Raw genomic sequence first — 25846 nt, forward strand, 5'->3', positions numbered from 1 at the left:
GATCAGTTGTAATAGTGGGAGATCTCCAACCACCACCTGGAGGCTGGCATCCCTAATATGTAGAAGTTCTCCTTTGGCCAAGGAAACAGGAACATTGAGCCCCTGGCAGGCTACTATTCTCCACACGCTGATAATGCGAGTGGCATGTTGTGTTGACATGGCTTCGATATTATGTGGTGCCTTTCTACTTGTGCATGGCCTGGTGGAATCAGGAAGAGACATCCACAAAATGTACTAATTCACATATAAGAAACTTGTAGTTTATTCCTTCCCTAAGATTTCACAGCAGGGATATAAGTGGGAGCATAGACAGGAGAGGTTAGTTGACGTTGGTGTCCAGAAGAGACGGGAACTGTCATAGGCAATGGACTTTGTGCACCATAATTCCAGTTGGAAATACCGACTTCCATTTCTGTAGCTTGACCTTCTGTTGACTGTCTGGAGACGATCTTCCTCCACAGAAGCCCCCAGTACCCACAGAAGCACCCACCAAGACTCCTACAGTAGCCACCGAATTGAGCAAACCAGGATCCGCCACTACTCTGGCTGTGTTGAATTGAAGATCTTGCACCACAGCATTGGCCGCAACATCTGCCATAAATCCCACTTCTGCCAGCACAGCAGCAGCAGCAGCTACATTGTCTCTGTTGTTGGCTCATCTTTTTCCGTGGGCTGGGTAACCCTGGAGAACAAGTGGGGAGCATAATTGTGAGTCCAAAGGAGGAGGAAGAGGAGCAGGAGGAGGAGGAGAGTTGGTTTTTAGATGCCAGCTTCCTCTACCTTCTTTTCATGGAGAATCAAACTGGCTTACAATCACCATCCCTTCCCCTCCCCACAACAGACACCTTTCTCTGTGTAGCAATCTGGTTTTCCTTGGTGGTCTCTCATCCAAGTACTAACCAGGGCCAAATCTGCTTAGAAGAAGAAGAAGAGTTGGTTTTTATATGCTGACTTTCTGGACCACTTGAGAAAGAATCAGACTGGCTTACAATCACCTTCTCTTCCCCTCCCCACAACAGACACCAGGTGAGGTCAGTGGGGCTGAGAGAGTGTGACTAGCCCACATTCACCCAGCTGGCTTCATGTGTAGGAGTGGGGAAACCATCCCGGTTCATCAGATTAGCCTCTGCCACTCGTGTGGAGGAGTGGAGAATCAAACCCAGTTCTCCAGATCAGCGTCCACTGCTCCAAACCACTGTTCTTAACCATTACACCATGCTGGCTCTCACACTGAAGTTCATCGAGTTCTGCTGTTTAATCCACAACATTTTCTCTGTGTCTTCCATTATTCCTTATGCATTTAAAATAGCTCTTTTTAGAAGTCTAATCTCCTGCCCTGACCTGGATGGCCCTGGAAAGCCCAATCTTGTCAGTTCTTAGAAGATAAGCAGGTCAGCCCTGGTTAGTACTTGGATGGAAAACCACCAAGGAAATCCAGAGTCGCTACACAGAGGCAGGCAATGGCAAACCACCTCTGTTCATCTCTTGCCTTGAAAACCCTACTGGTCATCATAAATTGGCTGTGACTTGATGGCATTTTCCACCACCAGTCTCCTCATAGCCTCACGTGGCATGAAAGGATGAAAAAGAAAGAGCTCCTTGATTTGGACAGCCCTGATTTTTGTGGAAGGATGGGGAAGGGCACACATCTATGCCAAGGCTCATCATCTAAACCCACCCCACTGAGTTCACCTTGAGACTGAAATCGAGTCCAAATTACCATTAACAACCATCTATCTATCCATCCATCACCTGTCTACCCCATTTTCCCTTGTGAATCAAGATGACTTGCAGTGCATTCCTGAAAGGGGAGCCAAATTGCCTTAGGAGGCGGTGTGACCCCTAAGACAGCATGTGTGCCACTTGCACAGGGACGCCGACATAGGGGCAATCCACCTGGATTGTGGTGGCAGCATGGCCTCCCCCAACCCCGGCGTTCTCCTGGAGCAAGTCCCCACACTGGCATCCTGGGAGGTGTTCCCAGGGCATTCGGGGGGGGGGAGGAGCTGCTTTTAGGCAGCTTTCTAACCCCTTTTGGCCTGGGAATGCCCCTAACACAATGCCGTTGCTTCACCGCCTTTTTGGTGGTGCAGTATCGCTATTTGCTATGGGGCCTTTCCCCCCATTTTTGGGTTTTTTAAATATAAATGTCCTCTCTCATTGGATTTGCCGCGGCCATGCCGTCCCCGGCCTCTGTGGCTTTCAGGAATGGGCTGTTGGTGGTGGAAAGTGCTTTCAAGTCACATCTAAGTTATGGCAACTCCATAGGGTTTTAAAGGCAAGAGACGTTCAGAGGTGGTTTGCCATTGCCTGCCTCCGCGTGGGCTAGAAGAGTTCTGAGAGAACTGGGATTGGCCCAAGGTTACTCAGCAGGCTGCACGTGGAGGAGTGGAGAATCGAACCCGGTTCTCCAGATTAGAGTTCGCTGCTCTTAACTACTACACCATGCTGGCTTACAATTCCAACTTTTAAACATTTACTAAGTACAATGAATGTAAACCCTTCCTCGGAAAAAAAAGTCTGACTCTATACCCCATTAAAAAAAAACTCTAGCCAATAAAGCTGCTTTAAAGCAGTCCTGAGCCTGGGGAGGGCGGGATTCAAGTTTAATAAAATAAAATAAATTTAAACTTCCTCCTAAAAAATTCTATCTCCCCCTTTCAGGGAGCCAAGTCCATTTAATTCAAATGGCATCTTCTCTGTAGCAGAAAAAAAAAGCACCATAGGATAAAATAGAAAGAATCTATAACAAAAGCTAATTCTCTCACAAGTTTTTTTTTCTTGGTAAGAAAGGAAAACTAAACATTATTTGTTTGAAGAGGAATCTGAGCAGTTAGTCTGAATTGATGAAACCATCCTTGAGCTGAAACCATGTGTACAAAACAATGTAACATAGTTTAAACATAAATTGGTTTTCAATCAATGGTAAATTCCTCCACACTTTCTTAAAGAACTTACAAGCCTCTTTCAAAGTAACTAGTTAAGGGATTTCATTACTCCGTAATGCAGAGTCAAAAATTAAAATGTCACCCAATCTGCTTCTACAGCCACACAAAACTATTGAAAACTTCAGCTGGACCTTAACATAGGAACAGAAGTCTTTGGTGAATGAATAACTTTTGGCAGCAAAACACAATTACCACATGCAGGATGGGCCATATTCAACCTCCCTGAAAATTACAGATTGGTTAGCTTATTGTCTTGTCTAGGATAATTATTTAGCTCTTATCTAGTTATAAAATTACAAACTTTGCCTGGACACATTCGACTACTTTGAAAAGTATCATGGGCTGTTGGTTTGGGAAAGACCCTGGATAAAGTCTTGGGATAATCCTTGAGAGTAAGAGCAACCAATATTTAATTGGCTGGGCCAATAATTGGAAGTAGTAAATGGCACTTGCTTTTTTAATCTTTAAGTGATCATACCTTAGTGGTAAAATTTATACTTTGCATGCTTTATCCTTCAGTCTGAATGTCTATCCTTGGAGTCTAGAGTTAAAGAAATCCAAATTACAATGCAACCTTGAAAAGGGGGCAAAAAATAATGGTAGCTATTCCAGCTGTATCCACAAAGTAGCACTGCCATCTGTCCACTCCCAGTGGACATTTGCCTGCTAAACCAGTCACTTGTCCAATGATGCTGATCATTGTGGTGGGAGAATTTGGGAAGGGAATTGCATATGAACTCGGAAGTGACAGGCAACACTCTAGGGATACCCCCAGTCTCTATGGTCTTTACCATAGAGAGTTGGGGATTCCTAGAGTGATTCCTAAGTGATGTCACTTGTGGGCTCAGACACAATTCCCCCACACAAACTTTCTCCCACCTCAATGACCTGGCAACCTTATCACAAAGGGATGCTAATAAGGGTGGCATGTGGATTGCCAGAGACACTGGCAAGGGGCCTCATGTTTTACAGATGCTCCCCTGGCAGTGCCCAGGCTGCGTTTGCCACTGCAAGGCGAGATTTAGCAGAAGGCCTCTTCCTCCAGCCGATGCATCCATTATTAGGAAAGAGAAGAGAGGTTATCATACTCACCCTGTCGATTAACAAGAAGAGGCAGTCAAGGCAAGCCTAGTTGAGTGTACGAGGAACCTCTAAGAAGAAAGTCCTTCCTTTTATACCACCTGCCAGTGCCCTTGTTCAGAAAGGAGGCACGTCTTGAGAAGCCCAAATGGCTTCTAAAACATCTAGTGCCTACCTTGAAATTTGCCACGTTTCCTATTCCTTAATATTGACTCATGCAGCATGAGATACCTTCAGCTGTGTTGGAGTAGGCGTATTAGTCTGGCACTGCATGTGGGTGTCGTATATCACCCACAACCACATAATTACTGGCGTCGGTGATGTGGGTGGCACAACAATATTTCTCAATGCCTTTGGCACCTGGTATGCTTACATAGGGCAAGGCACGAGCTGGAAGAGAAAGTGTGGTTTATTTGGCCCTACTTGCCTCCTTCTCACCTCACATAGAACCATAGCATCATAGAGTTGGGACCTCCAGGGTCATCTAGTCCAACCCCCTGCACAATGCAGAAAATTCTCATCTACCTCCCTCCCCCACACCCCCAGTGACCAGATGCCTTCCCTCTCATAATCTGCCTAAGGTCACAGAATCAGCATTGCTGACAGATGGTCATCTAACTTCTTCTTAAAAACCTCCAGGGAAGAAGAGCTTACCTCCTCCCAAGGAAGCCTGTTCCACTGAAGAACTGCTCTAACTGTTAGAAAATTCTTCCTAATGTCTAGACGGAAACTTTTTTGATTTAATTTCAACCTTTGGTTCTGGTCCAACCTTCGCGGGCAACAGAAAACAACTTGGCACCATCCTCTATATGACAGCCCTTCAAGCACTTGAAGATGGTTATCATATCCCCTCTCAGTCTTCTCCTCTTCAGGCTAAACATACCCAGCTCCTTCAACCTTTCCTCATAGGACTTGGTCTCCAGACCCCTCACCATCTTTGTTGCCTTCTTCTGGACATGTTCCAGCTTGTCTACAGAGGATATCATAGAATCACAGAGTTGGGAGGGACCACCAGGGTCATCTAGTCCAACCCCCTGCACTCTAGTCCAACCCCCTGCACAATGCAGGAAATTCACAACTGCCTCCCCCCAACACCCCCAGTGACCCCTGCTCCTTGCCCAAAAGATGGCAAAAAACAAACAAAAAACCTCCAGGATCCTTGGCCAAATTTGATGGGAGGAAAATTGCTTCCTGACCCCAAAGTTGTGGTTGGCATTTCCCTGGGCATGCAAGAAAGGGTCATGAGAACCAAGCACTGATGCAACCTTTCCTCCCCTCCCTCTCATCATCTGCCTAAGTTCACAGAATCTGCCTTGCTGTCAGATGGCCATCTAGCCTCTGCTTAAATACCTCCAAGGAAGGAGAGCCCACCACCTCCCAAGGAAGCCTGTTCCACTGAGGAACCGCTCTGTCAGAAAGTTCTTCCTAATGTTTAGCTGGAAACTCTTATGATTTAATTTCAACCTGTTGGTTCTGGTCCGACCTTCTGGGGCAACAGAAAACAACTTGGCACCACCCTCTATATGACAGCCCTTCAAGTACTTGATGATGGTTATCATATGACCTCTCAGTTGCCTCCTCTCCAGGCTAAACATACCCAGCTCCTTCAACCTAGATGTAGACACCTAGGCAAGAATATTCCTTCAGGCCTCTTTCCATTACATTGTCTTTTCAAAATACTAGTTAGGAAGACAGAAAGCCAGCAGGAGTCAGGGGGCTATCCAGTGTATTGAATGGAGTCTCACTTGTATGACTATCTGTCTGCTGGACAGAAGTTGTGTGTGTGTGCTTGGTGCATGGAGCTCATGGCCCACAAGGACCAAGTTTGTTTCTTTGAGACCAAGGTAACTCACCTGGAGAAGCTGAGAGAGGCACAGAGATGGTTGACGAGGCCTTGAAGGATATTATAGTGGCACTGGCATCCCAATCCCAGGGTGATGGTTTCTTGCTAGTCATGGATAATAAGAGCCTTGTGAATGAGGGCATCACGATGAGGAAAGGGGACTTGATCCTTTCTTGGTGGATGAAGAGATATCTTCTCACACTGATGATATGCCTCTGAGGGGAGGGGGCTTGTCATAGGGAGGGGCTGTGGCTCAGTGGTAGAGCATCTGCTTGGCATGCAGAAGGTCCCAGGTTCAATCCCCTGCATGCCAAGCAGATGCCACTGAGCCACAGGCCCTCCCTGGCGGCGGCTGTGCAGCACATCATGTCAGGAGCTGGGCACCTCTTGGCACATTTTGGGCAGGTGATGATAAACAAAGCCCGCAGAAGATGCTGGTTGTCTTTGGCATCAAAAGTGGGTTTGCGAGAAAAGATAGCCACGGACAGGCTGTCTTAGAACAGCCTGCCCATTTAAAATGATTAGCATATTTAAACATCATTCAGATCAGCTTAATTAAATCAACTCGTTCAACATAAAATTGTTGTCTCGTGTCTTCTTTGAAAGGGTGCCTGGTGCAATAATTATACAGTTAAGGATTTCTATGAAGACTGTTGTGTGGATGTGAGCACACAAATGAAGTTAAGTCATGGGTACATTCAGTCAGATCTGCCAATAGTCTTCTCTCTTCTTTCCTAACATTGCCTTATAAATTGTTTGATAGAATTACTCAGCGGCACATGGAGACCACAGGAATTTCAAAAATGCCTTTTAAGACTCTTGACAGTAGCTAGCTTGACTCGCCAACAAGTTACAATGTCTGGTTTATCAGACTTTCGTATTCAGCATGCTCCTAAACTGAGTCAATTTCTTGACAAAATTCTCCTTTATTACATAAGAACTTAAGAAAGGCCATACTGGATCAGACCAAGGTCCATCAAGTCCAGCAGTCTCTTCACACAGAGGCCAACCAGGTGCCTCTAGGAAGCCCCCAAACAAGACGACTGCAGCAGCATTATCCTCCCTGCGTTCCACAGCACCTAATATAATAGGCATGCCCCTCTGATCCTGGAGAGAACAGGGATGCATCAGGACTAGTATCCATTTTTACTAGTAGCCATGAACACTCCTCTCCTGCGTGAACTCCTGTCTTAAAGCCGTGAACACTCTCGTCTTAAAGCCTTCCAAGTTGGCAGCCATCACCACACCCTGGGGCAGGGAGTTCCACAATTTCACACATGAAACTGCCTTATCCTGAATCAGACCCTTGTTCCATCAAAGTCAGTATTGTCTACTCCGACCGGCAGCAGCTTCTCCAAGGTCTCAGGCAGAGGTCTTTCACATTACCTACTTGCCTAGTCCCTTTAACTGGAGATGCCGGGGATTGAACCTGGGACCTTCTGCATGCCAAGCAGCTGCTCTACCACTGAGCCACGGCCCCTCCCCTATGCTTTGTGTGAAGAAATAATCCCTTTTATCTGGTTTGAATCTCTTGACTGCTTCACCAGGTTGATATCTGCACACAAAATATACGAGAGGCTTATACTAACCAGTACTACAACAACAACCCAATATAACAGTTGTTTGAATAATTGAGAATAAACTTTACAAGATATTCACTTACCTGGTTGGGTTTTAAACTGTTTGTATTTGCATTTGTTTACATCATTGTATTTCTATATATGTGTGCAGACTTAAGAAAAGGTTTTAACTAACCACTGATGAAGGCCCTAGAGGCCGAAATGTGTTTGGGTTTGTGGTTATAGATATCAACCTAAGTTTTACCATTGTGCTATTTTAATGCTTTTAAAGAATTTTAAATTTTGCATAGCGCTTCTAATAAATTATATTTGTAATATTTCTACATAGGCTTATATAAATCTTCCTCTGACCCAACCTCGGGTACCCAGCTTGAATCTCTCACCCTCCAGCTTCAGCAGATGACCTGGTGTTCTGGTATTATGAGAGAAGGAGAAAAGCTTCTCCTTGTCCACTCTCTCCATACCATGCATAATTTTAAAGAGCTCTTTCATGTCTCCCCTTAACCACCTTCTTTCCAAGCTAAACAGCCCCAAATAGCCACAGTATATGCAGATCCCCCCCTGAACACATATCCGACCATTGATCTTTATCCATTTCACATATGTCTATAATATTTTATATGTATTCGTTAAAATAGAATCAATTTTAGTTAATATATTTTAAAGCATTCCTCTTAATGTTGTGCAAATAGCAGTTCAAATTCCATCAAAAGTGTGGTCATCCACTTGAGTTTTAAGTACTACATTCCTCTTTATTTATTTTTATTAATTTTCCAAATAGAAAGCCACCACCCAAACAAACAATAACAACAAACATTTTAAACAAACAAACATAGAAACAATATAATAAAAAATACATAAAGTTAAATCAGATTTTTTTTTACAGAGGGCCAAGTATTTAACACATTTTCCAATTTGTCTTACTATTACAGATAAAAGAAGAATTCATTGATAGCATTGTGTGTGTTTTAAAACAATTCTTTATATCGGTTCTTGTAGGTTATCCGGGCTGTGTGACCGTGGGCTTGGTATTTTCTTTCCTGACGTTTCGCCAGCAGCTGCGGCAGGCATCTTCAGAGGAGTAACACTGCTGCTGCGAAACGTCAGGAAAGAAAATACCAAGACCACGGTCACACAGCCCGGATAACCTACAAGAACCGATGAACTCTAACCGTGAAAGCCTTCGACAATTCTTTATATATTCTGGACTTAATTCCTTTTCCATAATCAGAGGAAGGGCTGAGATAGATGCTGAATACCTTTCTGATTTGTGTATGAAATAAAGTCATGCCATATTTCATAGAAATCTGATATTTTAAGTTCACTTTTGACTATTCTAACAGCCCACTCCTGACCCAAAAGGATGGAAGTCAGGAAAGGGCTGCGCCGGCATTCATGCCATCTGTTCTGGCACCTGTACCACTTATGCCATCCAGGGAAACCAGCTGGACCTTCCGCTGGCGTCCCACCAGCAGAAAGCCCCACGCCGGCGCACCAGTAGGCAACTTCCTGAGCCCTTTTTGCCCCAGGTACACCGACAGAGAGAACAGCGTTGCTGTGGCCGCTTTTTGCCCCATTGCCAGCAAAATGCCCCATTGAAAAAAAAAAAAAAACCTCCAAAAGCCTTTTTAAAGCCATTTGGGGACTGGGGAAAGGCTTTGGAGGTGCCGCAGCAGCTCCTCGGCCTCGCTCTCCCCGGCTACCGAAGGCTCAGGAATGGGCTGTAAATTGATGTGTCAATTTTTCTGCCATAGTTATTTGCCACAGTTCAGAATTCCAAGAATGTAGTGTTAAATGTTCTGTGGTTTTCCAAAATTTTGGTATTACCCTACAGGCTGCCATCAATATAAACACTATGAATCCTTTGGATGCCGCTTTTCCATTTTGCTCCCCCCAGATTGTTAACAGAGCTAATGCTGGTGTAGCATGGTGGTTTGATGTGTAATATTTGTCATTTCTAGAAATATTTTTTCCCAAAACTGTGACACTACAGGGCATGACCACCACATATGGATAGGGTTGCCAACCTCCAGGTACTAGCTGGAGATCTCCTGCTATTATAACTGATCTCCAGCCGATAGAGATCAGTTCACGTGGAGAACTTTGCTTTGGCAATTGGACTCTATGGCATTGAAGTCCCTCCCCTCCCCAAACCCCGCCCTCAGGCTTCATCCCAAAAACCTCTCACTGGTGATGAAGAGAGACCTGGCAACCCTACATATGTATATATTTGCATTGCTGGTTGCAGTTTCTCCAGCATTTTGTATTATTTGTATTACTTATTCTTGCAAGACTCACTGAAGTAATATACCATTGGTATAGTAGTTTCAAAAAAATCTCCCTAAGGACTGCTGACCCTGACCTGGATGGCCCAGGCTAGCCTGATCTCGTCAGATCTCAGAAGCTAAGCAGGGTCAGCCCTGGTTAGTATTTGGATGGGAGACCACCAAGGAATACCAGGGTTGCTGTGCAGAGGAAGGCACTGGCAAACCACCTCTGTTAGTCTCTTGCCATGAAAACCCCAAAAAGGGTCGCCATAAGTCGGCTGTGACTTGACGGCGCTTTACACACACACACAAGGACTGCTGATATAGTTTTCCTTGTCTGACTCATCTATAATTAATTTATGGAAGTGGATAGGTGCCCTTCAGAACTACAGTGAACATGGGCAGCCAAGGGTTCATAAAGTCTTTGAATTAAGCCTTTCAAACAGTTGACTGGAATGTTGAAAAGGGAGCAAAAGGAAGGGTTTGACAATTCAACTGATGGCCAACTGACAGAGTAGATTGTTGTTGGATTTTGGTTGAAGAAAGGGTAGAAGGTAGACTCTATGTAGGGTTGCCAGGTCCCTCTTTGCCACTGGTGGGAGGTTTTTGGGGCAGAGCCTGAGGAAGATGGGGTTTGGGGTGGGGAGGGAGGGAGTTTAATGCCATAGTGTTCAATTGCCAAAGCGGCCATTTTCTTCAGGTGAACTGATACGCATTGGCTGGAGATCCATTGTAATAGCAGGAGGTCTCCAGCTAGTACCTGGAAGTTAGTCAACCCTATGCAGCCACTATGGCTTACTGTTATATTTGCGGTCCAAGCTTATTAATTCTCCAGTACCTGGAAGTTGGCAACCCTACACTGAAGTTCCTGTGCTGCTCCGCCCCCCTCTTCAGGACTGCACAGTAAGCAGTCCCAAAAGCCTCAATTACCAAAAATGAATCGGGAGAAAAAGAAGTTTGTAGGGTGTGAATTTTAAGTCCCTAGTTTCTTGGTCTGGAGATGAGTTGTCCACAGTGGTCTCAGGTGCATCGTAACATTCATGGCTGATCATTGCAAAGGAATCAATAATTGCAGAGTAGGTGCCTTTCAGGGAAGCTGATTATCCAGGAACTGACTAATGAGCTTCTAAGGAAGCCAAAAGTTCTTTAAAAAAAAAACACTGCGTGGAAACCACAAATGTAGCATATGACACAGCTTTTTAAAAAAGATTTGCAAATGTAAATAGCATAAGAATGAACATTCTCTGTGGTTATGTTCTGTGGTGCTATTCTGATGTCAATTCCTCTGGCCTTCAGAAGTTAGATAGATGAATGAATTCTGTCTCTCTTTATCAGGGACAGCTGCTGTTTTCTGTGGATGAGCACTCGTGCCAAAATTTGGGTTTCAGATTCAGAATTGTGACACTTAACTGGAGACCATGGGGCATCCTACATAGCGATAGAAAGAATCACTTCAATTCTTCCAGAAACCCTTCAACAGAAGTTTCTCCTTGCCAGACTATTTCCACTGATTAGGAATTCATAAGTTCAGATAAGCTTTCTTATTGGCGAGATGTAATGGCCAAGACTTAGCCGAGACACAAGGGCGATACAATAAAATTACTGCAGAAGAACGAAAATGCCCATTTTGTCCAGATCAAATAGACTCCCTAGCCCACATTGTTTTAGCATGTCCTCAAAATAATATTGCACAAAATAAATATATCACTCCCTGGATAAACCAGCTAAAGGCACTTTCTGAGAAGTGGATACTGCGTTATATGCTCTCAAATAGATCGGTCAATTGCGTGAGAGATGTGGCAACTCTTCTCTTTATAGTGTCAAGGAAATTAAACAGAATCAAACACAAAACCAAAGGAAAGAAAAGGAAAAGAAACAGGGAAAGCAGACAGAATACAAATATGGTAGAAATATGACAGAAATACGTTGCTGCTTGGGACTTGACAATCAATCAGATAAACTTCTCTGTTCTATGGTACAAACACAAGAATTTGAAACTTTGTGGTTCAAGTCAAGCAGATGAACCGAGACCTTCTTTGGCATTTGGGGGGTTGGGGGGGGGGACAAAACCTACTGTGGAATTTATTTGAACAGGATTTCCAATTATCCTTATTTATTTCTTGTAACACTCTTTTTGAATGGGATGCATATTTCTTTAAATAAACCGTCAGTTCATTATGACGTGTATTCCTGAGTTACACAAGAGATATGAGTTGGACACACAGAGGAATCTTGTGAGGAGAAACACCCACCGGCTTCCCCCATCTTCTCCGGCCAGTCATCGAAGGTGTGCCAAGCAATTATGTCCATTTAACGTGAACAGAATGGAGGAGATCCGAGGAGAAATACCGAATGTTGGGTAACTCTCTGATAGTACCATGAGTCAAAGCAAAGGTTACAGATCTCTAGATAATTGGAACGGGATTTATGCAAAATGCATCAAAGGTGGGAGGAAGGGAACCAGGAAAAATAAATCCACATAACTGGACCATGTCTCACTACCAGGGAATATTGGTCAATAAGGTACTGTATAAAAGATCTCCCAGATAGGAGCTTTACATCCACAGCAGCTGTGATTGTCTTCCAGAGTTCTGCTTCTTCAATCAGGTAAGGTTATCTCTAGGGTTTCCCCCCCTTTTCTTTATTCTGATATGGATTTTTCTTCCCTCCATCCTCAAGGATGGCACTGAGAGCCAGTGTGATATAGGAGAGCCAGTTTAGTGTAGTGGAGAGAATGGTGGACTAGGACCCTGGGAGACCCTGGTTTGAATTTCTGCTTCTACCATGGAAGCTCGCTGGTTGACCTTGGGCCATCACAAACTCTCACAGGGTTGTTGTGAGATAAAGGCGGAGGGGAGAATGATGAGAGAGACAGCGTGGTGTAGTGGCTAGGAGCGGTGGACTGTATTCTGGAGAACTGGGTTTGATTCCCCACTCCTCCACATGAGTGGCGGACTAATCCGGTGAACCAGGTTGGCTTCCCCACTCCCTCCACATGAAGCCAGCTGGGTGACCTTGGGCTAGTCACAGTTCTCTCACAAGATCGATGAAGACACTTTTATTTAAGGCGGCATTTAATCAATGCAGTTCTAAATTATGATTTTTAAAATTGTGATTTTTTAAAAAAATAGTTTTATGTATTTTCTGTACTTAATTTAAGGTATTTTATTTCTGTTGTACACTGCCTTGAACTCTGTAAGAAAGAAAGGCAGCTAATAAATGTTTTAAATAAAATAAATAGAGGACATCCATATCCAGGGGGAGTATATCTCTGATTACCAGATTATATAAAATGTGGCCATAACTTTCCTGCTCTGATTGGGAGCTTTCTAAAGACATCTTTGGCCATGACTGGAGACAGAATTTGATGTAGACCAGAAAGATAAATTTTAGATATTTTTTTGCGAGGGAATTCTGATGTAGAGAATTTGCTGGAGGTTATTCCTCACAAATTCATTTCTTCTCTAGTTCAGCATGGTCTGTTATTAACATTGGGGAGGGGCTGTAGCTCAGTGGTAAAGCATCTGCTTGGCATGTAGAAGGTCCCAGGTTCGATCCCCAGCATCTCCAGTTAAAGGGACCAGGCAAGTAGGAGATGTGAAAGACCTCTGCTTGAGACCCTGGAGAGCCACAGCCAGTCTGAGTAGACAATACTGGCTTTGATGGACCAAGGGTCTGAGTCAGTATAAGGCAGCTTCATGTGTTCATGCTAGAGGGAAGGGATGTGGATTCTAATCCATGTCTAAGATGTGAACCTCCATAAAGAGACTCAGTTAAGTCACTCTCTAACTCAATACAACCAACCCCACAAGGCTGTTGTAAGGCCCAAACAGGGTAACATGGGAACAAGAAGAAGAAGAGTTGGTTTTTATACACTTTACTCTACCTTTAAGAAGTCTCAAAGCGGCTTACAATCACCTTCCCTTCCCTTCCTCATAACAGACACCTTGTGAGGTAGGTGGGGCTGAGAGAATTCTGAGAAAACTGTGACTGGCCCAAGGTCACCCAGCAGGCTTCATGTGGAGGAGTGGGGAATCAAACCCAGTTCTCCAGATTAGCGTCCACTGATCATGTGGAGGATTGGGGAATCGAAAATGGTTCTCTGGATTAGAGCTCTTAACCACTTAGGGTTGCCAATCTCCAGGTGGTGGCTGGCGATCTCCTGCTGTTACAACTGAACTCCACCCGATAGAGACCAGTTCACCTGGAGAAAATGGCCACTTTGACAATTGGACTCTATGGCATTGGAGGCTGTCCCCTCCCCAAACCTTGCCCTCCTCAGGCTCCGCCCCAAAAGCCTCACACTGGTGGCGAAGAGGGCCCTGGCAACCCTATAACCACTACACAATGCTGCTGAGGGTACAGATTAACTCAATCTCAAATTAAATCTTGAGGACTTTTCTGTTTTCTCCAGCTTTGACACCAGAAAAGATGTGTTCCCGTCAGGAGAAGGACCAATGCCACAAGCAGGAGAAAGAAGAAAGCTGTAGCAGCCGGCGGTCTTCCTGCCACGACAAGGAAAGCTCCTGCGGCCGTGGACGGAGGAACAGCGGAGGATGCCACAGCAACCGGGGGTCTTCTTGCTGCACTCCCGGGAAGCCTCAGCTGCAGCAGCAGGAGCAGCAGCAGCAAAAACAAGTCCTCCAGGCCCCCTGCCAGAAGCTGAAGTAGCAACGAGAAGAATTCCTAGGAGGGCCCAGGGTGAAAATGGCATCGCTTCATCATGCCGCCCATTTGGGACCCCCTTGAATTTGGCACTGCGACCGCGGGTTCCACTGATGTCGTGAAATGTTTCGCTGCAGACCATTTCCATCTATGGTTTCCCTCTCCCTACGAGGCCATAACATCAAAGCATAAGATGAATATAACGCTCTTTTGATGACCAAAATCCGGTTATTTGTTTCCTGATTGGTCATGACTGCCCAATCGCATAAATAAATTGATAATAATTAATGAAAAAACCTGGAGTTAAGCGTTTCTACTTTGTTTTTCCATTAATAGATAGATAGATGGATGGGTACATAGAATCCAAAAGGAATCCAAAGTGATAGCCTTTCAAATACTTAAAGAGAGCAATCATGCCCCCCCCAAAACCTCCTCTTCTCTAGACTCCAGACGGAACACTCCCAATTCCCTCAGCCTTTCCTCATAAGGCTTGGTCTCCAGTAGGGTTGTCAACCTCCAGGTAATAGCTGGTAATCTTTTGATATTGCAACTGATCTCCAGCCAATTGAGATCAGTTCACCTGGAGAAAATGGCCACTTTGGCAATTGGACTCTATGGCATTGAAGTCTCTCACCAAACCCTGCCCTCCTCAGGCTCCACCCCAAAAACCTCCCGCTGGTGGCAAAGAGAGGGGCCTGGCAACCCTAATTTCCAGGCCCCTGATCATCCTCACTGCTGTTCTCTGCATCCGCTCCGTTCTTTGCACATCCTTTCTGAAGCGAGGCCTCCAGAACTGCATAGAGTACTCCAGGTAAGGTTGCCAACCTCCAGGTGGTGGCTGGGGATCTCCTGCTATTACAACTGATCTCCAGCCGATAGAGGTCAGTTCACCTGGAGAAAATGGCCGCTTTGGCAATTGGACTCTTTGGCATTGAAGTCCGTCCCCTCCCCCAACCCCGCCTTCCTCAAGCTCCGCCCAAAAAACCTCCCGCTGATGGTGAAGAGGCACCTGGCAACCCTAACTCCAGGTGAGGCCTGACCAATGCGTTGTCAGGCCACACAGCAGGACTGTGACATTTCGATTCAGCTGTTATGCCTGTCGATACACCCCAAAACCACATTAGCCTTTTTTGTCGCTGCATCACACTGGCTGCTCATATGCAGCTTACAGGCCACCCGTTCCCCTATATCTTGTTCACACACATTGTGGCCCAGAAGTGTATCCCCCCATCCGGTATGCGTGTTTCTCATTTTTGTTATCCTGATTTAGAACTCTGCATTTTTCCTTCTTGAATCACATCTTGTTTACATCCGCCCCCATTTCCGGTGTGTTCAGATCTCATTGAATTATATCTCTATCTTCCCAGGTGTTCACTACTCCGCTCATTTTGGTCTCATCTGCAAATTTAATGAGTACTCCCTCTACCCCCTCATCTAGATCATTTATAAAAACATTGAGAAGTACTACACCCAGAACCGAGCTCTGTGGCACTCCACTGAACACCTCCCTCCAATGCCATTGACAACCACTCTTTGGGTGCGGTTCTCCAACCAGTTCGCTATTCACCTAACTAGCCTAGAGTCCAGTCTGCAAGTCCTCCCGTTTACCCATTGGGATATGATGGGGAGCCCTGTCAAAAGCTTTAGTGAAATCCAGATTAAAAACATTGACAGTGTTTCCATGATCTAGTAAGCGTGACACTCGACCAAAGAAGGAAATGAGGTTGGTCTGGCAGGATCTGTGCTAACTTCCCTGGTTCACCAAGTTGTCCTTCAGATGCTTGCAGATTGACCCCTTTAAAATCTGCTCCAGTATGGTCCCTGGGGCAGAGGTTAAACTGACTGGCCTGTAGTTTCCTAGGTCATCCCTCCTCCCTTTTTTGAAGATGGGGATAACATTCCCCCTCCTCCAGATTTGTCGTACATCTCTTGATTTAGGGAGCTAAAGCAGCATTGAATGTTTGTGTGGGTTACTCCTCCCTCTTGCTATGCCTCCAGATCCCTTACCTTGCCTCATGCAACTCTGAAAAGTAGAATAATGGTAAATAATGGTAAATTCTGAAAACATCCAGATATTTCTAGAGAGCTAGTGCGGTGTAGTGGTTAGAGTGTCAGACTAGGATCTGGGGACCAGGGTTTGAATCCCAGGAGAACATAAGGAAGGCCATGCTGGATGAGACCAAGGTCCATCAAGTCCAGCAGTCTGTTCCCACAGAGTCCAACCAGGTGCTTCTAGGAAGCCCACAAACAAGACATGCAGCAGCATTATCCTGCCTGTGTTCCACAGCACCTAAGATAATAGACATGCTCCTCTGATCCTGGAGAGAATAGGGATGCATCATGACTAGTCTCCATTTTTACTAGTAGCCATGGATAGCCCTCTCCTTCATGAACATGTCCACTCCCCTCTTAAAGCCTTCCAAGTTGGCAGCCATCACCACATACTGGGGTAGGGAGTTCCACCATTTAACTATGTGTTGTGTGAAGAAATACTTCCTTTTATCAGTTTTGAATCTCTCACCCTCCAGCTTCAGCAGATGACCCCCACGTTCTGGTATTATGAGAGAGGGAGAAAAGCTTCTCCCTGTCCACCCTCTCCACACCATGCATAATTTTAGAGACTTCTATCATGTCTCCCCTTAACCACCTTCTTTCCAAGCTAAACAGCCCCAAGCTGCCATGGAAGCTTGCTAGGTGACCTTGGGCTAGTCACACACTCCCGGCTAGCCTACCTCTCAGGGCTGTTGTGAAGATAAACTGGAGGAGAGAACGATGTAAGCTGCTTTGAGAAGGCAGGGTATAAATGAAGTCAATTAAGAAATAAAACTTGTTACGTTTGTGATTTAAGTATATTTCAGATATTAGAAGGGAGTGCTATATTTTTGTTTTATAGTCTGAGTGTAGATTTTTTTATATGTAGGGGATTAGCAGGTGCTTTACAATTTATTTTGATTGTACAGTCTCAAACAGGCAGCAAAACACACTCACATTGATTAAGTCCCTGGCTACCCATGATTTATGGTTGGTGGGATGAATTTGTCGTGAGGGGTGACAACTTGTGTCAGCATGGTTGTTTGTACATGCAGTGCAATGAAGAGAGGAAGGAAACACTATATTTGCACCAAAGAAACTTTAATGCCTTCACAGCGGGGCCAAAGCAGGGAAATGAAAGACTGCAGCTTCCAAACCAGAAGATCTGGAGTGTGGTTAAAAGACCTTAAAGCAAGGTTGATGTGCAACAAAGGGAGAGAGCTGCGGCGGTAGACATCTTGCATCCCGTTCTTCTTGAAGGCATCTACTTCAGCTGCTGTGGCACGGTCTTCTGCTGCTTCATTTGAGTAGATCCACCGCTGCCACCGCAGCATCCACCACTTCCCTGGCTTTGTTGAGAAGATCCTCCTCCGCAGCATCCACCACTTCCCTGGCTTTGCTGAGAAGAAGACCCTCCACCGCAGCAGCCACCGCTTCTCTGGCTCTGTTGAGATGAGGAGGATCCTCCACCACAGCATCCACCACTCCTCTGGCTCTGTTGAGAAGAAGAAGATCCTCTACGGCAACAGCAGCATCCTCCACGGCAACAGCAGCAGCAGCAGCCACCTCTCTGTTGTTGTTGTTGTTGGCTCATTTTTGCTGCGACTCTAGAAAATGAGAGAGAGGTGTTATTTTGAGGTCAGACTCTGAAGGGTGAAGGTCCTTTGGTGCTGATGTTGAAGCCTATAATGGGCTTCCTCCCTCCATAATTGTGATATTGTGTATTTTTAATTCTTAGCTCCTTTTTAGGTTTATAAACTGATGGAGTGAGAAGCAAGAAAGAACCTAGGACCTTCACTGATGAAGTAAGGACTGAGCAAGTTTCCCATCTGGCCAGTGTTACTCTTTGTTGAATGAACACATGAACACATGAAGCTGCCTTATACTGAATCAGACCCTTGGTCTAAAAGTCAGTATTGTGTACTCAGACTGGCAGCAGCTCTCCAGGGTCTCAGGCAGAGGTCTTTCACATCACCTACTTGACCAGTCCCTTTAACTGGAGATACCGGGGATTGAACTTGGGACCTTCTGCATGCCAAGCAGATGCTCTTCAAACTGAGCCACAGCCACTCCCATAGATAAGGATTGGCATTCAACAGTAGCACTTATGTATTCGTATATGTGGTTTGAAATGCCACCCGTTGCATCTCTTAGTAAAGGAATCTTAAGATTTTGAGTAGTAGCCATGGAATGGTGCTCATCTCTTCTACCACACACCCATCCTAACATGTGAATGTCCCAAGATGAGCCCTATACATGTGGGATAAGGAATCCCCCCATTTGACATCCCACAAGTACAGATAATCTGCATGAATCCAGGTATGAGATGAGATGTGTAAAGGGGAAAGGCCTGCCTACACCTGCTCTTCCATGACTGTTGGAAATTCACAAACGGGTGACTGTGTTTAAAGGGCCAGGTTGTCTTCAGGATAAGAACATAAGAAGAGCCATGCTCGATCAGACCAAAGGCCCATCAAGTCCTGCATTCTGTTCACACAGGGGCCGAGCAGCTGCTCTCTAGGAAGCCCACAAGCAGGATGACTTCAACAGCATTCTCCCACCCATACTCCCCAGCATCTGATATAAAGAGGCAATAGGAAGGAGAGGACAAAAAGGCAAGGGAAAATAGAAACCAAGTCAGCTAAAGACATGAGGGAAAAGGCAAATAAACATAGGGATATGCAACCAAATGTGTTTGGTTGCATTTTCTAAAAATCTGATTTTTGCATCTAAGCTGCTAGTCCTTATGAGCATAGAGATAGATTTTTTAAGGCCACGGAGAAAATGACGACGAATAGGAAACAACAAAGAAGAAACTGAAATAGCACTTTGGGCTAATTGTCACTTGGTATACTCTCAAAGATAAAATCTTTCAAGAATGTAAATGTCTTTCTCGCACTTAACACAGCCATACTTATGCAAAAAAGGGTTTCATGTCTAGTCCTGACCTGTTTGCTTGAGAGAATACCATATTTACACATTTTATAACCCATTCTAGAGTGCCCCTGTCTACTTTAATAAGAATGGCTACTTCCCATCTAGGGAATAATACTCAACAGTAATCCCTGCCTATATATGCATATTCACCAAACTGAAGCGTTTTGCAATAAATAATAAACAAGTTTTCGAAAACAGCAGAGGACTGTGAGACAACCAAGTTCACTTTGGCAGTTAAACCTGAAATAATTGGTATTACCCATTTGCTGCTAGTTGCTCTCCCCCCCCCCCCGATTTTACAGGATTTGGCTTTATTTACATTTTTGATATGCTGCTAGTCACTTTAAAGATTTGTTTCAGTCCTTATATCCCTCTAACACTAGATATATGCTGCTCAAGATCAATAGATCAAGGAGCTTCTAAGGGATAAAAGGAAAGGAAAGGCTAGTCACTTTAAAAACAAAAACAGTGGTATATATTTCCACAAAGAATCCATACACATCCTATGAACCAGGTAATTTTTCTCCTCTGTAACCCCACGCCAAAAACCCTAACCATTCAGCCAGATCTTATTTCAACAGCCAACTTGAAGATGGCAGCCAAGTTTCTCTGTTTATCTCTGCAATAAAAAGTTCCGATGCCCACAGATAAGGATTGGCCTTTAATAGTAACATGAGGTTGAAGTGCCACCTTTTGCATCTGTGGGTAAAGGAATCTTAAGAAGCAGGGCTGAGAAAGAACTTTGTGGTTGGAGAGCTGCTGCCAGTCAGCATAGACAGTAGTGGGCCAAATGGATCAGCAGTCTGACACAACACAGGGCAGCTTTGCAAGAACATAAGAAAGGCCATACTGGATCAGACCCAGGCCCATCGAGTTCAGCAGTCTGTTCGCACAGTGGCCAACTAGGAAGCCCACAGTTGCCTCTAGGAAGCCCACAAACAAGACGACTGCAGCAGCATTATCCTGCCTGTGTTCCTCAGCACCTAATATAACAGGCATGCTCTTCTGATACTGGAGAGAATAAGGATGCATCATGACTAGTATCCATTTTTAATAGTAGCCATGGATAGCTTTCTTCTCCATGAACATGTCCATTCCCCTCTTCCTACAAGGACCATTGTTTAGAGCTGGGCTTCTTAAACTTTTTCCACTCACAACCCCTTTTCGCATGAGAAATTTTTACACGACCCCGGGTATATAGATACATAAAATAGATATACAAAGCAAACATTTACTCATGATAAATCATTAAAAAAAATTAAAAAAAAAAAATTCACAACCCCCACATTTAGTTATGTGACCGCAGATGGGGCCACAAACCACAGTTTGAGAAGCTTTGGTTTAGAGCACATGCTTTGATGCAATGAGGTCCCAGGTTCCATCCCTGGTATGGAGAAATACCGATAGGAAATCTGGAAAAGCAGCACGTAAGTCCCACAAATTTTATAATCCCATCTCCCCAGATACACCCACGTTACTGATGGGGGAAAATATTGTTTCTCCTTGTTAGTCACCCTGAACTACAAGGCCAGATTTCGTAGAAGGGTTCTTCTGCGATCTAGCCTCTACCTATTGGATCCTTCAACAACAAACAAAGAGAAGAGAGATCCTCATGCTCACCTTGATGATCACCAAGAAGATATTCTCGAGACAAGTGTTCTCAGGTGAATGAGAAACTCCAGGGAAGAAGGAGCTTTTATACCATCTTCTGATGCCTTGTGTCGGAAATGAGGCAAATCTTGGGTAAACCAAGTGCCTTGAACTTCCCACCCTCTTGCATTTATTAATTTTGACTCATGCATGCACAAGATAATTTTATCCAGACACACAGGAGTATGCAGGTTTGTTTATAAATGTGGGTGCCCTCTTTCATTGTACCACTAACTGTGAAACTATGCCACTTCAGCTGAGTGGGAGGACTGGAGCGTTGGAAATGTCTGAGAATGAAACAGTTACCAACAGGGACAATGTGAAGCATCTGAACACATGAACACATGTAGCTGCCTTACACTGAATCAGACCCTTGGTCCATCAAAGTCAGTATTGTCTACTCAGACCGGCAGTGGCTCTCCAGGGTCTCAGGCAGGGGTCTTTCACATCACCTACTTGCCTAGTCCCTTTAACTGGAGATGCCGGGGTTGAACGGGGGGCCTTCTGCATGCCGAGCAGATGTTCTGCCACTGAGCCATAGCTTCTTCCTCTTAGGACTAGGGGTCAGATAAGGCAGAGGTTGCTGGGTCTCCTCTCTCCTCTGCTGGGAGGCTTTTGGGGTGGGGCAGGATTTGGGAGATGATCCCATGTGGTCAGCTGTTAGGGTTGCCAGGTCCCTCTTTGCTATCGGCAGGAGATTTTTGGGGTGGAGCCTAAGGAGGACAGAGTTTGAGGAGGGGAGAGACTTCAATGCCATAGAGTCCAATTGCCAGCATGGCCATTTTCTCCAGGTGAACTGGTCTCTATCGGCTGGAGATCAGTTGTCATAGCAGGAGATCTCCAGCTAGTACCTGGAAGTTTTAGCAAAAACAACCTATTATAATCTTAATCAAGTTTCAATATCAAAGTTACAAGTTCTGTGGTTACTGCCCTCCTGGATGAACCCGAGGGGGAAAATTCCAGTTCCCAACCTCCAGGGCTAGCCTGGAGAAAAAAAAATCTGTTGCCACCCTCCAGGAATTGCCTGGAGAAAAGAGTGTTTGTCAATCTCAACAGCTTTCCTGGACTGAAATTCTGTGGTTGCCAACCTCCAGGGCTTGTGTTCTAGCAAAAACAACCTATTATAATCTTTACCAAGTTTTCATATCAAGGTTGCACATTTAATGGTGATATTCCTATACTATATAATCTTACTATAACTATAATGCTAGACATAAACCAACTTAATACTATACATCCACAGTCTCCCACCTATATGTAATACAAATACCATACAGTAGATCAGTCATCATACACAATCTCAAGGTCAGAGGGTACAGTCTCTGTATGTAACAAGTAGAGTCCATGTTTACCCCGGAGGTTTACCCCGGAAGTGCCGCATTGCGGTGGGACCTTTACCACTCAAACCCATTGCGATGCCGCGAATCTGTGGCCGCTCTGAAGAGACAATTGGATACTGTAAGCTGTATATTCCAGGAAACGAGCCTGTTCAGGCAGTAGGATCAGTGCCTACCTAATAGGTAGGGTTGCCAGCTGCCAGGTAGTAGAAGGAGATCGCCTACTAATTCAACTGATCTCCAGCCGATAGAGACCAGATCACCTGGGGAAAAATGGCCGCTTTGGCAATTGAACTCTATGGCATTGAAGTCCCTCCCCTCCCCAAACCCCTCCCTCTTCAGGCTCCGCCCCCAAAATCTCCCGCCGGTTGTGAAGAGGGACCTGGCAACCCTACTAATAGGAGATTGTACCAAACCATAGGCTGCGGGCCATTGATCATACACTGAGAATATATGGAACTGAAGAGGAACTGATGAAGATTTAAGAACAGAAACGGCCGTCTTTCTCTTCGACCTGACACGTGTTGAAAGCAAGGAATGTTGTTCCTGTAAAAAAAGATAAAAGTTGTTTATTGATATTAGCACAAGAATTATGATTAAATGTATACTTGCCTTGTTAATGTATATGACTGTAACATACACTAAAACACAGTCTTTGGAATTTTGGTGTTGAATCTATGGTACTTTTGTATTTTGTAATTTATTTCCCATTATATTTTGGGTTAATTTCATGAGAGTGATTTTCTGTGAGTTTTTGGGTTTAACTAGTCAGTACACAGAAGTGTCTATTTTGATATAACCTCCAGGTACTAGCTGGAGATCTCCTGCTATTACAGCTGATCTCCAGCCGATAGAGAGCTGTTCCCCTGGAGAAAATGGTCGCTTTGGCAGTTGGACTCTATGACATTAAAGTCCCTCCCCTCTCCAAACCCTGCCCTCCTCAGGCGCCACCCCAAAAACCTCCCACTGGTTGCAAAGGGGAACCTGGCAGCCTTAGCCGGACTTGATGGACCTTGGTCTGATCCAGCAGGGTTTTTCTTATGTTCAGACCCTAGACTGATACTCTCTCCACTACACCATGTTGGTTCTCTTAATTACGGCTACCACAAAACCTGATATTGGGTGTCAAAATGATGTTTCATGGGGCCATGGTGACTAGGTGCCTGAGTTTTTGCCAAGCCCTGCTCTAGCACATTTTTAATCTCATCCTTCTTCTGTGGTGGTGCTTGTGGCTCTAGTTTCTTCATTTTTAGTTTCTTCATTTTATCCTCGTAACCATGCTTTGAGGCTGAGAGAGCGTGTGTAGCCCTAGATCCATCCATTGCGTTTTTATCCCACTTTTTTTGTGGGATTCTGTGTACTTAGGCAGATCATCAGAGGAGGGCCAGGAAGGGTTGTGTCAGTGTTTGGCTCTCATGGCCCTTTCTTATATGCCCAGGGTAATGCCCATCGTCCCTTTGGGGTCAGGGAGGAATTTTCCTCCAGGCCTGATTGGCCAGGGATCCTGGAGGGTTGTTTTTTTTTTGCCTTCCTCTGACCATAGAGCAGGGGTCATTGGGGGGGTGGGTGTTGTGAATTACCTGTGCATTGTGCAGGGGGTTGGACTGGATGACCCTTGAGGTCCCTTCCAGCTCTATGTTTCTATGTTTCTTTCTATTGGTCTTGTCATTCCTTCAAAGGTTCTCCATTTTATCCTCTCAACAACTGAAAGCCAGATGTATGCACAAGATAAGCTATAGCTAAGGACCCCTGAGAACATGAGAAGCCTGTAATTGATGGGGAGCGGGAGAGATAGTGAGTCTGGAACAGGAACCAAGCTGAAATCCAAAGTCACTCAAAGATGGGTGTGTGTGTGTTAAGTGCCGTCAAGTTGCTTCTGACTCATGGCAACCCCATGAATCAATTTCTTCCAAAATGTCCTATCTTTAACAGCCTTGCTCAGGTCTTCCCTTATAGAGTCAATCCATCTCTTGTTGGGTCTTCCTCTTTTCCTACTGCCTTGTGCCTTCCACTTTTCCTAACATGATTGCCTTTTCCAGTGACTCTTGTCTTCTCATAATGTGACCAAAGTACGACAGCTTCAGTTTAGTTGTTTTTGCTTCTAGAGTCAGTTCAGGCTTGATTTGATCAATGACCCACTGATTTGATTTTTTTTGGCAGTCCACCGTATCTGTAACACTCTCTTCCAACACCACATTTCAAAGGAATCTACTTTCTTCCTATCAAAGATAAGGTTACCAAATCTACAATGGGAAATTATTGGAGACTTTGCAGTTGGAGCCTGGGAAGGGTGGGGTTTGGGGAGGTGAGGAAGCTTAGTACTGCATAATGCCAAATTTCCACCTGCCAAAGCATCCATTTTGTCCAGGGGGACTGGCGATCAGTGGGACTTGGCGATCAGTTGGAGATCAGTTATAATTCCGAGAGGTCTCTAGGCCCCACCTGGAGACTGCAAGCCTACTCTAAGATAGGGTTGCCAACCTCCAGGTGGTGGCTGGAGATCTCCTGCTATTACAACTGATCTCCATGCAACAGAAATCAGTTCACCTGGAGAAAGCTGTCATTTTCAAAGGTGGACTCTGTGCCATTATGCCCCATTACAGTCCTCCCCAAAACCCTGCCTTCCTCAGGCCCCAGTAACAAAATCACCAGGTATTTCCCAACCCGGTGCGGGCCATCCTACTCTAAAATGAGGTTTTAAAAGAACAAAAAAATAAGAAGGAATGGAACTAGGGTTGCCAACCTCCAGGTACTAGCTGGAGATCTCCTGCTACTACAACTGATCTCCAGCCGATAGTTCACCTGGAGAAAATGGCCGCTTTGGCAATTGGGCTCTATGGCATTGAAGTCCCTCCCCTCCCCAAACCCAGCCCTCCTCAGGCTCCACCCAAAAACTTCCCGCTGGTGGCGAAGAGGGGCCTGGCAAACCTAAATGGAACACATCTTTTGGAACATAAAGACCATGGGGAAGCAGGGAAGGGGCTTTTAGCATTAGCGTTGTGTAGGGATGTATAGATGAAAGGTTAGCTGTTGAGTTACTCAACAATCAGCAGAAAGAAGCATCAGATGCTGCTGCTAGACTGAGTGCCCTGACTGGTCTGGCAAAATCCATATCAGCTCTGATCCGACAGGCAGAATGTGCTTTTTTATCATTTGATTTTTAAAGAGAACAAAGGAAATAGAAAATCCATGATTTTATAGCGTCTGCTTGCTAAAACAGGTTATTTTGAAAGGGTTCCCCTTTTGCAATGAGCTTCCTTTTTAATGTTTAGAAGGTTATACTTTTACTTTTTGTTTTACGTGCTGTCTTTGTGAACCTTTTTTTTCATTTCACCTCGCGTCCGACACTAACATTCTTGTTTTATTTATTTTATTATATATTTACTTGATCTACTCCACTTGTTCTGCAGGCCAATCCTATAGCTTGCTGTATTTGCAGCATTATTCTATAGGGGTTGTGCTCCTATGCTCCCTGTAGGGTAACTACCATAGTGGTGTTTGGCCATAT

Source organism: Euleptes europaea, chromosome 7, assembly GCF_029931775.1.
Source record: "Euleptes europaea isolate rEulEur1 chromosome 7, rEulEur1.hap1, whole genome shotgun sequence".
In the NCBI taxonomy this organism is placed as follows: Eukaryota; Metazoa; Chordata; class Lepidosauria; order Squamata; family Sphaerodactylidae; genus Euleptes; species Euleptes europaea.